Source organism: Geotrypetes seraphini, chromosome 1 (genome assembly GCF_902459505.1).
Source record: "Geotrypetes seraphini chromosome 1, aGeoSer1.1, whole genome shotgun sequence".
In the NCBI taxonomy this organism is placed as follows: Eukaryota; Metazoa; Chordata; class Amphibia; order Gymnophiona; family Dermophiidae; genus Geotrypetes; species Geotrypetes seraphini.
In genome coordinates this window covers 236,153,364-236,164,670 of record NC_047084.1, presented here as the reverse complement: position 1 = coordinate 236,164,670, position 11,307 = coordinate 236,153,364, and positions in this window count along the sequence as shown.

The following is an 11,307-nucleotide window of genomic DNA, read 5'->3' as shown; positions in this document are numbered from 1 at the left end:
TTAACTTTTGGGCACTAACACTCCTCCTGGAGAACAAGCAAAAAGTAACATTGCCTGAGAATATAAGGTGCTCTGAGTTTAAGAAGGATAGTTGATTCCTCACATATGGGTGACAATATCCTACAGCGTTCATAAAGAATCTTTTTTCCAGCATGTTTTCAGAACTTTTGAGAACACGGTGCCTGCTGCTGAGGTAACATCATGAGAAATTCAGCAGTAGGTCATATCCTGATTCATTCCTGTATCAGTGTTTCCTCTCTGGCTCTCTTTAATATAAGCCAGACAGTAGTAAGAAGCTGTCTTACTTTTTCAGCAGCAGATAAGTATGCCTGAGGCCCATCCTACATGTGGTCTGTAGCTGAAATGTTATGCTTTCTGCACCTGTCAGGAAAGGTACCAATAAGGCACCAGAAGCTTTTAGAAATGAATAGAACTGTATAAAACATTTAGGAAGTCTCTGGAAACTGTTGGCAAGAAAGGAATGCCCTAGTTTAAGCAGGGTGAAGAGTCTGGTGGCAGCAGTAGCTGCCCCTGTCCTCTCCCCAAATTGTCTAAAGTTCCATCTCCTGTCTCTGATCCATAGTCGGTAGGGAGACCCCTTCTTGCAATACCTGCAGCAGTCACCTGAATTAAGCATCAGTCTGCTGTATCCTCACAGATTAGCACTACAGAGGTACTTGCTTCAGAGCAAGCATTCAAGGCTTCAAAGGACAGGGACAAGTACTTGAACATTAGCTGCTGGCTTGTGCAATGTACATGTATGGTGAACCTCCATACCCCTAAAAGGTCCAGGGAGAGGAGGATTCCATTCAGTATACCTGCTATATCAACCAGGCACCGTGTTCAGACTTCAAGAGGTAAGGTTCCACTCAGGGCAGGAGGATATAATATCTTGATAAGATTTGATAAGCACCATCACTGTCTATCTCACCTAGATGCCTGAAAGTGTTTATCATCCACACTAATCACTGCTAACTTTGAACATCTGATCTCTGAAAACAGCATGTGTAAGGAACTGTGTTTGCAAGACCTCCACGATAGATCTTTAGACGATGGTTTCACCCGCAAGATTTTTCAAGAGAGGGGGGTCCTCAGATCTTTTTTACCATTCCATTCAATAAGAAAGTACCTCTGTTCTGCTTTGTGATGGGGACTTCTGTAAACTAGCCTTAGATGCCTTTCTCCTTCATTGTGGAGAAGATCCTCTTTATACATATCCTCCAATTTCTCTAACAGAGAACGAACTCGTCTAAAATTCAGGCAAGATCAAGGAACCATAATTCTCATACCCCTTTATTGGCTAAGACAGGTTTGGTTCTTGTTTTTATTGGATCTCTCTTTTCTGGCACTCATAATAAAAGAGCAGGGGATGTTGTTAAATTCCAACACCAAAACTCTAGTCCTTGCAGTTTGGATGTTGAGAGATTAACAACAGCATCCTTTAACTTGTCTAATTGTTTCTCTAGTTGGCATTCAGAAGAGATTCTACTACAGGGGTATTATGTTTTAAATGAAAGAGGTTTGGTGTCACAGAAAGACTCTTAAGTCCTTTTTCTTATCCTGTACAAAAAATGCATGAGTACCTCTTGCATCTCTCACTCAGGTCTCAAGATCAACTCTGTTAGAGTGCAATATGATGGAGTTGGAGCATATCTTCACCTTGAGGAAGTAAACCCATCTTATACAGTCTTTATTTGTTCAATTTATATGCGGTTGGCTTCTATGAAGCCTTCCTTCAAGTCATCCACAGTGTCATGGGACTTAATTGTTGTCATTCCCTAGCTTATGTAACCTTTGTTTGAACAACTTGATTTCCCACCATTTGAAGTTATTTATTTATGTTGGAATCATTTGGCAGTGTTTCGGAAGCTTTGCTAAAGTCCAAGTACACTACATCTAGCACCCCTCCCATATCCAACTGGTTGGTCACCCGGTGAAAAATTAATTAGATTCGTCTGACAGGACCTGCCTGTTATAAAACCATGTTGTCTCGGGTCCATTCCATTCTAGAAATCTCACTATCCTCCACCTAAGAAGCTTTTTCCATTAGTTTACTCACTACATTACATTACATTACAGATTTTTATTCCGCCATTACCTTTCGGTTCAAAGCGGATTACAAAAAGAGTTATGGAAGAAGGGTTACAAAGTTAGATCAGAGATCGTTTCCAAGAGAGGGATAAGAAGGATCGGGGTTGGGGAGGGGATGTTAAGAAGGGGTATTCATGGTATTAAGCTTTATTAAGAGATTTCTTGAAGAGTATAGTTTTTATTTCCTTTCTGAACATCTTGTAGTCCGGGGTTATCAATAGGTTGGAGATTTGGTTATCTATTTTTGCTGCTTGAATGGCTAGTAGACTAACCTCCTCACTTCCACTCTTGTCCATAGGGACCACATCCGCCCTTCTCCAGTCCTCCAGGATCACACCAGACTAAGGAATCATTGAAAAGATGAGATGACAGAACCTCTCTGAGTTCCTTGTGTACCTTGTGATGTATCCCATCAGGCCCCATCGCTTTGTCAATTTTTAATTTAGCTAGCTCCTCACAAACACTGTCTTCTGAGAATTTTTCCGGATCTACTACACATATATTCCCATTTGTGTTCGTTTTCTGTGGTCCTACCCCAAGTCTTTCATCCGTGAACGCAGAACAGAAATAATTGTTAAGCAGTTTAGCCTTATTCTTATCGGCTTCTGCATATTTGTCCCCTTCACCTTTGAGCTTTATGCCATTTCAACACTTCTTCCTATTGCTTACATATCTAAAAAAGGTTGATTCCCCCCATATTGGCTATCTTTTCTTCCATTTGCATCTTTGCTTTCTGTCAGCTTTTTCTGCTTCTTGTAGCTTTTCCATATATTTTTGTCTTGTCTTCTTCTTTCTGCTACGTCTTGTAATTTTTGAAGGCTAACCTTTTTTCTCTACTGCATTTGAGAACCAAAAAGCCTTTTCCTTTTATCTTTATGTACTTTCTTAACATAAAGGTTTGTCACCTTCAAAATACAAGTAGTTCCTTTCAGTTTGCCCACTACTTTTCTACTTCGTTCAGCTGTTCCCATCCAACTAACTCCTGTTTAAGGTATTTCCCTATCTTGACAAAGTTTTATGAAGTTTAGAACCTTCAAATTTGAGTAAGTCCTCTCATCCCTCATTTTAATATTGAGCCTCACCATTCTGTGATCACTAGATGCCAAATAATCACCCACCATAACCTTAGAAACACTTTCCCTGTTTGTAAGCACCAAATCCAAAATAGATCTATCCCGTGTAGGTTTTGTTACTAATTGTCAGAACAATTCTTCCTGTAATGAATTCCAAGATCTCTCTGCTTCTAGACCCTGCAATAGGGATGGTCCAGTCAACATCAGCATATTAAAGTCACCTAACAGTAGTACTTCCCCTTTCCTAGCTACCATGTGAACATATTTAATTAAATCCTTGTCCGTTTATTTCGACTATAAAGGAGGCCTATATATCACACCAGCATAAATACATTTTCCATTACGTCTTTCCAGATTAATCCACAGTGCTTCTTTACCTCCTATATCTTGCAATTCTGTCACTTTAATATTATTCTTAACACATAATACCACTCCACCCTTTTTATCTACTCATCCCTAGAAGGATGCTAGGGTGCATAGGAAGCGGTATGGCCAGTAGGAAAAAGGAGGAATTGATGGTCCTGTATAAGACTGGTGAGTCCTCATTTAGAATATTATGTACAATACTGGAGACCGCACCTTCAAAAAGATATAAAAAGGATGGAGACTGTCCAGAGAAAAGCTTACTAAAATGGTGTGTGGTAGGACATCTCAGCAGACAGAACATTCCCCTTTTTCGATGACTGTTTAATAGCTGTCCACACCAAGCCACAGAAGCATGTCAAGTTACCCAAGCACTCCATGCATGCCCTATAGAAGAGTGGGATTGTGATCAATTACCCCCGGTTTAGTTACTGTCTGGCAAAAATGTTATCTTCTATGAGAGATCTTAGGAAATTGGAAGACTAGGCGTCCAAATGGCAGATGAAATTTAATCTGGACAAATGCAAAGTGATGCACATTGGGAAGAATAACCGGAATCACAGTTAACAGATGTTAGGGTCCACCTTGGGGATTAGCACCCAGAAAAGGATCTGGGTGTCATCATAGACAATACGATGAAACCTTCCACCCAATGTGCAGTGGCAGCCAAAAAGGCAAACAGGATGCTAGGAATTATTTAAAAAGTGATGGTTAAGACTGAAAATGTTATAATGCCCCTGTATCGCTCATCTGGAGTATTGCATTCAATTCTGGTCTCCTTATCTCAAGAAAGATATAGTGGTGCTAGAATAAGTTCAAAGAAATGGAACTCCTCTCGTATGAGGAAAGACTCTTCAGCTGAGGGGAGATATGATTGAAGTCTACAAAATCCTGAGTGGAGTAGAACGAGTACAAGTGGATCGATTTTTCACTCTGTCAAAAATTACCAAGACTAGGGGACACTTGATGAAGTTACAGGGAAATACTTTTTTTTAACCAATAGGAAGAATTATTTTTTTCATTCAGAGAATAGTTAATCTCTGGAACGCATTGCCAGAGGTTGTGGTAAGAGTGGATAGCGTAGCTGCTTTTAAGAAAGGTTTGGACAAGTTCCTGAAGGAACAGTCCATAGTCTGTTATTGAAAGCCACTGCTTGCCCTGAATCAGTAGCATGGAATATTGCTACTCCTTGGGTTGGCCACTGTGACCTGGATTGGCCACTGTGAGAACGGGCCATTGGTTTGACCCAGTAAGGCTATTATGTTCTTATGTAAACACACATGAAGCTTTTTTTTTCTTTTTACCACACCTCAGTGTAAAATCTGAGCAGAATCAAACTCAGTAGAACTTTGAAAATAGTAATCATGAGAGATTAAATAAAAACGGTGGGCACACGCCATTTACAGTCCACATTTCCTTTTTTTGCTGTTCTCTGTGGAGACCCCAATGTAAACAGTTTCAGTGAATTTAATTTACCCAAACTATATCAAACACAATGGCCTCAATTCTATATAAGTTGTCTAAAAAATCAACACTGACTAGTACAGTGCTAAGTGTAAATGTTAAGTACACTGTATAGAATCATGCATAGCATGGCTTTTTGAAAAGCATAGTTGGACCAGTTATTTCCAAAGACAATAAGAAAACACCACGTTTCTGTTCCAGGAGACCAGCTAAGAACAGAATAGAACCCTGGCAATAGAGTGGACATGGGATCTCATATGGACACATCTGCCAGACCTGCTAATATAAAGACCTTATTCAAATTTTTAGAATAAATCACAAAAAGATGTATAGCTAGCAAATATACCATATTGGCCCAGACAGATCTGGCTCCTCTTCCTAGACCTATCGATGGAGCAGCGCATGATGCTAAAAATGTTTTCAGACTTAAGAGAAACTGAAGAACAAAACTCCACACTTCACCAAAAGCACCAGAAACAGTGGAAGTGACAAAAAGACAAGCTACAAACAGTGGTGCACAATAACCCTTAATCATCTCTCAAAAAGACTGGACATGGGCTGTGTTTTGGCTGGATGGCCTGTATCAGGAGTCTGAAATCCAAGTAACGAGAAAATTTTGTAGCATCTCACAAAAAGAATCAACACAGGAGTCTGGATTCAATATAGCTAGCAAATTTTGTAGCCATTTGTCGCCTCTACTGTTTGTGATTCAAACTTAATTATTCAGAATCGGGGAACATTATTACAATCCAATCTCCAGTCTCAGAATGGGGATTGGATCTGAAGGGAATGGGATCTGATATATCGCCTTTCTGTGATTACATTCAAAGCAGTTTACATATTGTCTACAGGCTTATTTTGTACCTGGGGCAATGGGGAATTAAGTAACTTTCCCAGTCACAAGGAGCTGCAGTGGGAATTGAACCCAGTTCCTCGACTGCAGCACTAACCGCTAGGCTACTCCTCCACTCCTTAGAACTCTCAGTTCAAATATAGCAAATGATACTTTCAACTAGAGAGCTTTTCATAAGAAAATATATGGCTTCAAGTAGAAAAGGTTTCCATTTTGTATGCAGTTAAATGTTTTCAGAAATACAGTTTTCATCTGCACAAGTCACTGACATCATTAGTTAAAGTATGCCTAAGCACTATGTCAACTTACTATGATGTTTCAAATTTATTTAATTCATGATAAACTGCCAAATCAGTACGTTTTCTAAGTGGTGTATAAAATTATATATCACAGAAAATTTAGAAAGGAACTCCATTAACTGTTAGGAAATAGGAAGATTAAAAGATGATATTAATTATAATAAGATGTCAGTGCTCTGACCGTGACCTACTGGGAATCAAACTAAAAAGCATCATTGAATAAAAAAAGATTTCAGTTTCTTCTTAAAAATATCTTTTGAAGGTTCTTCTTGAAGACTTTGAGGTAAATTATTCCATAATGTAGGTCCTGTGACAATTAAATATCCTGGACTGTATTGTATCTAAGCCAATAATTTGATAAGAAGGAAAGACTAAATGATTACTCTGGCCAGAACTCAAAGTTCTAGACAGTAGATAAGAGTTAAAAAGTGGGCAAGGTATAGTGGAATTCTTGAGTAAAGTACCTTGTGAATTAGGCATAAGATTTTGAGACATCCTATGGTTGCTGGAATTTGTTATCAATATATACTTGTTTGCACATCTAAACGTGAACATCTAATCATGTAAACATCTAAGATCCACACCTCGGAGTCTAATCAGTAATGCGTTGCAATAATCTACTTGGTTGATCACATAAGAGTGCACCATTTCTAAGATTGACTTATTAAAGAGATTTCTCACTGAACAGATCATTCTGTTTATAGTAATGACATTGTACAATTTTAGATACAGTTAGGGGACACCCCATGAAATATTCAGTTCTTTCTTAAGAAATGTTCACATATTAATGTCAAATCCTCTTTTATTATCTCTGGAAAAGAAAGTGATGTAATTGCAGGTAAACAACAAAATTTTTCCTTGATTTACTCATGAAACAAAAGATATCCACAACAATGTGTATTCTAATTGAGGAATAAATTAGGACACCCTAAACCCTAATAGCTAGTGTTACCCCCCATTTGGCTGAAATAACTGCAGTGAGACGCTTCTTGTAGCCATCAACCAGTCTCTGACATCAGTCTGAGGAAAGTTTGGCCCACTCCACAATGCAGAATTCTTTCAGCTGTGAGATGTTTGAGGGATTTCTTGCATGTACAGCCCGTTTCAAATCACCCCACAGCATCTCAGTGGGATTAAGATCAGAGCTTTGACTCGGCCACTCCAGAACTCTCCATTTCTTAGCTTTCAACCCGTCCTTGGTGGATTTACTGGTATGTTTTGAGTCATTGTCATCTTTCAGGAGCCAGTTCCTCTTCAGCTTTAATTTTCTTACAGATGGTCTCAAATGTTCCTCAAGCACCCTCTGATACACAGTAGAATTCATGGTGGATTCTATGATGGTGAGCTGGCCAAGTCCAGCTACAGCAAACATCCCCAAACCATGACACTTTGACCTTAGGTGCCATTAGCTTCCATGCCGTAGGCACAATTCTGATGCCTAACTAGCAGGTGCTTAGTGCACTTATTTTTTATGAGTTTTTAATTGGTTTTAAATGATATGGTCAAGGAATGTATGTTAGCTATCAGTAAGAATAGGACATTGAAAGGGATGACCTCCTCAAGAGTGGAATAGGTTACTGAAGATCTTGTGATATATCAAAAGAAACTGGAAACCTGGCTAAGGTAGGGAGAATGAGAGGGCACTCTCTAAAGTTAAAAGGGGATAGATTCCTTACAAATGTAAGGAAGTTCTTCTTCACCCAGAGAATGGTGGAGAGCTGGAATGCTCTTCTGGAGTCTGTTGTAGGGGAAAACACCCTCCAGGGTTTCAAGCCTAAGCTGGACAAGTTCCTGCTGAACTGGGACGTACGCAGGTGAGGCTGGACTCATTTAGAGCACTGGTCTCTGACCTGGGGGCCGCCGCGTGAGCGGACTGCTGGGCATGATGGACCACTGGTCTGATCCAGCAGTGGCAATTCTTATGTTTAGAACAGTATTTCCAAAGAAGTGACGAATTACTCACTATTATTCATGGAAAGCTTGGATTTTTAGTTTAATAACTAGGAAATGACTGATGAAACTGGTTGAACAGATTCATTTGGTGACAATGTTTTTTCAGTTTGGGTATCTATTTATGCTGTAATTAAGTTTATATGTATATTGTAGTCCAACTCAAACTATTTTTTGCCAAAAGTGGACTAAAGGGTCATTTTAAATTAATGTGTTTGCACTCTATATTGAGTAATTTTTAAGCTCCAGTTTTTCTTCCGTAACTCCAAGACACCCTTTAGTTCTAAAAGTTCTGTAGGAATGCTTTGCATACATATTTTAAATCACAGAACAGATGGAGTTACAGTATTTATATTATCTCTTTTTGTAGAGCAATGGTCTTCAACATGCAGACCCTGAAGTCCTCCATTGAGGCCCTCATACAGTTGGCTGAAATGCTCTTTAAATCCTGTAAATGTGTTGATTTCAGTCTTACCCACTTGATATAGTAACTGCAAACAATCTCTTAAGTGTGTTACTCAGGTGTCTCAATTATGGAATTTGCTACTATTGACAATCCAAAATGAATTGAGTTTTTCAAGTATATTCTTTAACCCCCCTCTTCTATTAAACTGTGCTAGCAGTTTTTAGCACAGAGAGCCACGCTGAATGGCTCGTGCTTCTCCCGATGCTCATAGGAACTCTATGAGCATCAGGATCAGCGCGGGCCATTCAGCACGGCTCCCCGCGTTAGAAAACTGCTAGCGCAGTTCAATAGAAGAGGTCCTAAGTGTTGTAGAATCAATATTAGTATTAATTTTTAATGTCCATTTCCCAGAATGAACAAGCAAGTCAATGCGGTTTACAAAATTAGTAGAAAGCTTGAAATCTTTTGGTGGCCCTCAGAGATTTCTTGTATTCACACTGTGGCCCTTTACATGAAAAAGGTTGCGGACCAATACTGTAGGACAATCCAACAATGGAAACTACCACCCCCCTCTGCACGCCATGTTTGAAAGAAGGCTCTTTTTGAGACCACCTTCAAGTTTCAGGGGCCCAGAATCTGGAACAGCCTCAGGGGCAGCCTTCAACAAACACCCACATACTTCCAATTCAGGAAAGCACTTAAAACTCACCTTTTTTCCTCAGTGCATTGAACCTTTCCCATGTAGTCCCTTGCATGATATCTTCCATGCAATTTCTTTGTAATATCTATGTCTCTGTAGCAATTCTAATATTGTATAAGCCACAATGATTCCTAGCTGATATTTGTGCGATACAAGAGTTGATATGGTATGATATTACATATTCAACTGACTGAAAATATGAACTGTATTGAGCATTTTTAATTCTTATTTCTATAAGATTTTGGTGTAGATATACCATTGTGTAAACTGTATAAAGCCTTCCATATGTTATCCCTGTAATGCTAAGCACTTTCCCCATAGACACAAAATGAGAAAACCCATTTTAATACATTGGTTTCCATCTGTCCAGGGGGACCCTTAGCCGGTTGGGTTTCAGGATACACCCAATGAATATGCACATATGTATGTCCCATGCATATGAGTTCATCACATGCACATTCATTGTGGATGTTGGAAGAGCTATCTTTTCCTCAATTTAAAAAGCGTATAAAGGCCTGGTTGTTCCTTCAAGACTTTGGGATTAAAATACTTCTAGCCACATGCTAAACTGAGTTTAACTGCATTCTTAAACAACACCTGCTTCACAAAGATTTAATTTTATTTTAAAACAAAGTCTATGAGCTCTTTTTGTAATCATATGAAATCATATTGGTTTATGAATTAAGCCACTGTCTTTGTAATCACAAATTTACTAGAACTATTATTACATGGTTAAGAGAAACTGGTTCTTTTCTGATAAGATTTTCCTGTCATTATAATGTTAAGCAAACAATAAGCTCTCTCATAGAGAGTTTACAGTTCTTGTTGAATAAAAAAAGAGAAAACGCACCTTCCCTGATTATATACTATATGTCAAAGACCACAATAAACTCATTACAAATACCTGTTAGAATTCAGAATACATGCCAATAGTTTTTAATTGTATCTTAATATACAATGCCATTGTTAAATATGCATTTTTGCATTCATTCACACCATTATGTATGCTCACTAAACCACCATATAAAAACTTTCATTTGAACAAAAATAAAATTAATTTTCAGCAAGCATGAAATAAAGTGCATGAAAGCATGATATCAGCTTTTTTGTTAAATTCCTTTTTCCTTAAAGCTTGTCTTTAGCTGTATTCTGTCTTCTTGTTTGTAAGGGAATGGTACTGCTTATAAACTAAATCAGGTTGAAACAGTAGTAGACATTCACCCCTTCTGTTACGAAACTGTGATAGCAGTTTCTAGTGCGGTGAGCTGTGCTGAATGGCTTGCGCTACTCCCGACGCTCATATGAACTTGAGCGTTGGCAGCAGGGTGGGCCATTTAGCATGCCTCCCCGCGCTGGAAACTGTTATTGCAGTTTCATAAAATGAGGCATCAGTTTTGTGTGTGTGGCTATAATCATCCCAAACTTCATGGGCATATAATATTTCTCACCTCTGTATAATTATCTGACCCAATGCAGAAATGCTGTAGTAGGGAGTATGCATAGCATATGACTCTGGAATGTTGCTCCTCCCATCTGGATAAGAACACATTGGGAGGGAAACATTGTTGCTGGTTCTTAATTTTGAACTACTGTACTTAATTCTTAAGTGGATTTGTACCTGCTCTGTGCATGTGTTCAATTTCTTATTATGGTTCAACTAGCTGTTGTCACCCCTGACTGTTGAATAAATGGATTTAAAAAATGAATGAGAAGAGGAAGCTAATGAGAATTTTGAAAGAGCTTCTGGCTTCCATGGCCAAGATTTGTCAGTGAGATAACTATCCTAAACACTTCCCAAACCTGAACTGTATGGGAGACTGACAAGAAGGAAGTTGCCATTCAGGAAATATGACCTTGAATTTCAGTTGAATTTATGCAAAGGATTTCCCAGGAGATGCTATACCCATATGGCAAAACGTCGTGTGGTCTGAGGAAACTAAACTAGAACTTTTTGACTGAACACAAAGAGGAACATTTTTGAAGGTGCATCTAAGTCTGTCTTTGGATGTATCCCACAAGATGTCCAAATATTGGGGCGGAGAAACATTCAATTTTGAAACTGCTAGGTTTTTTCAGAAAATTACTTATTTAGACGTCTTGGCCTTCAG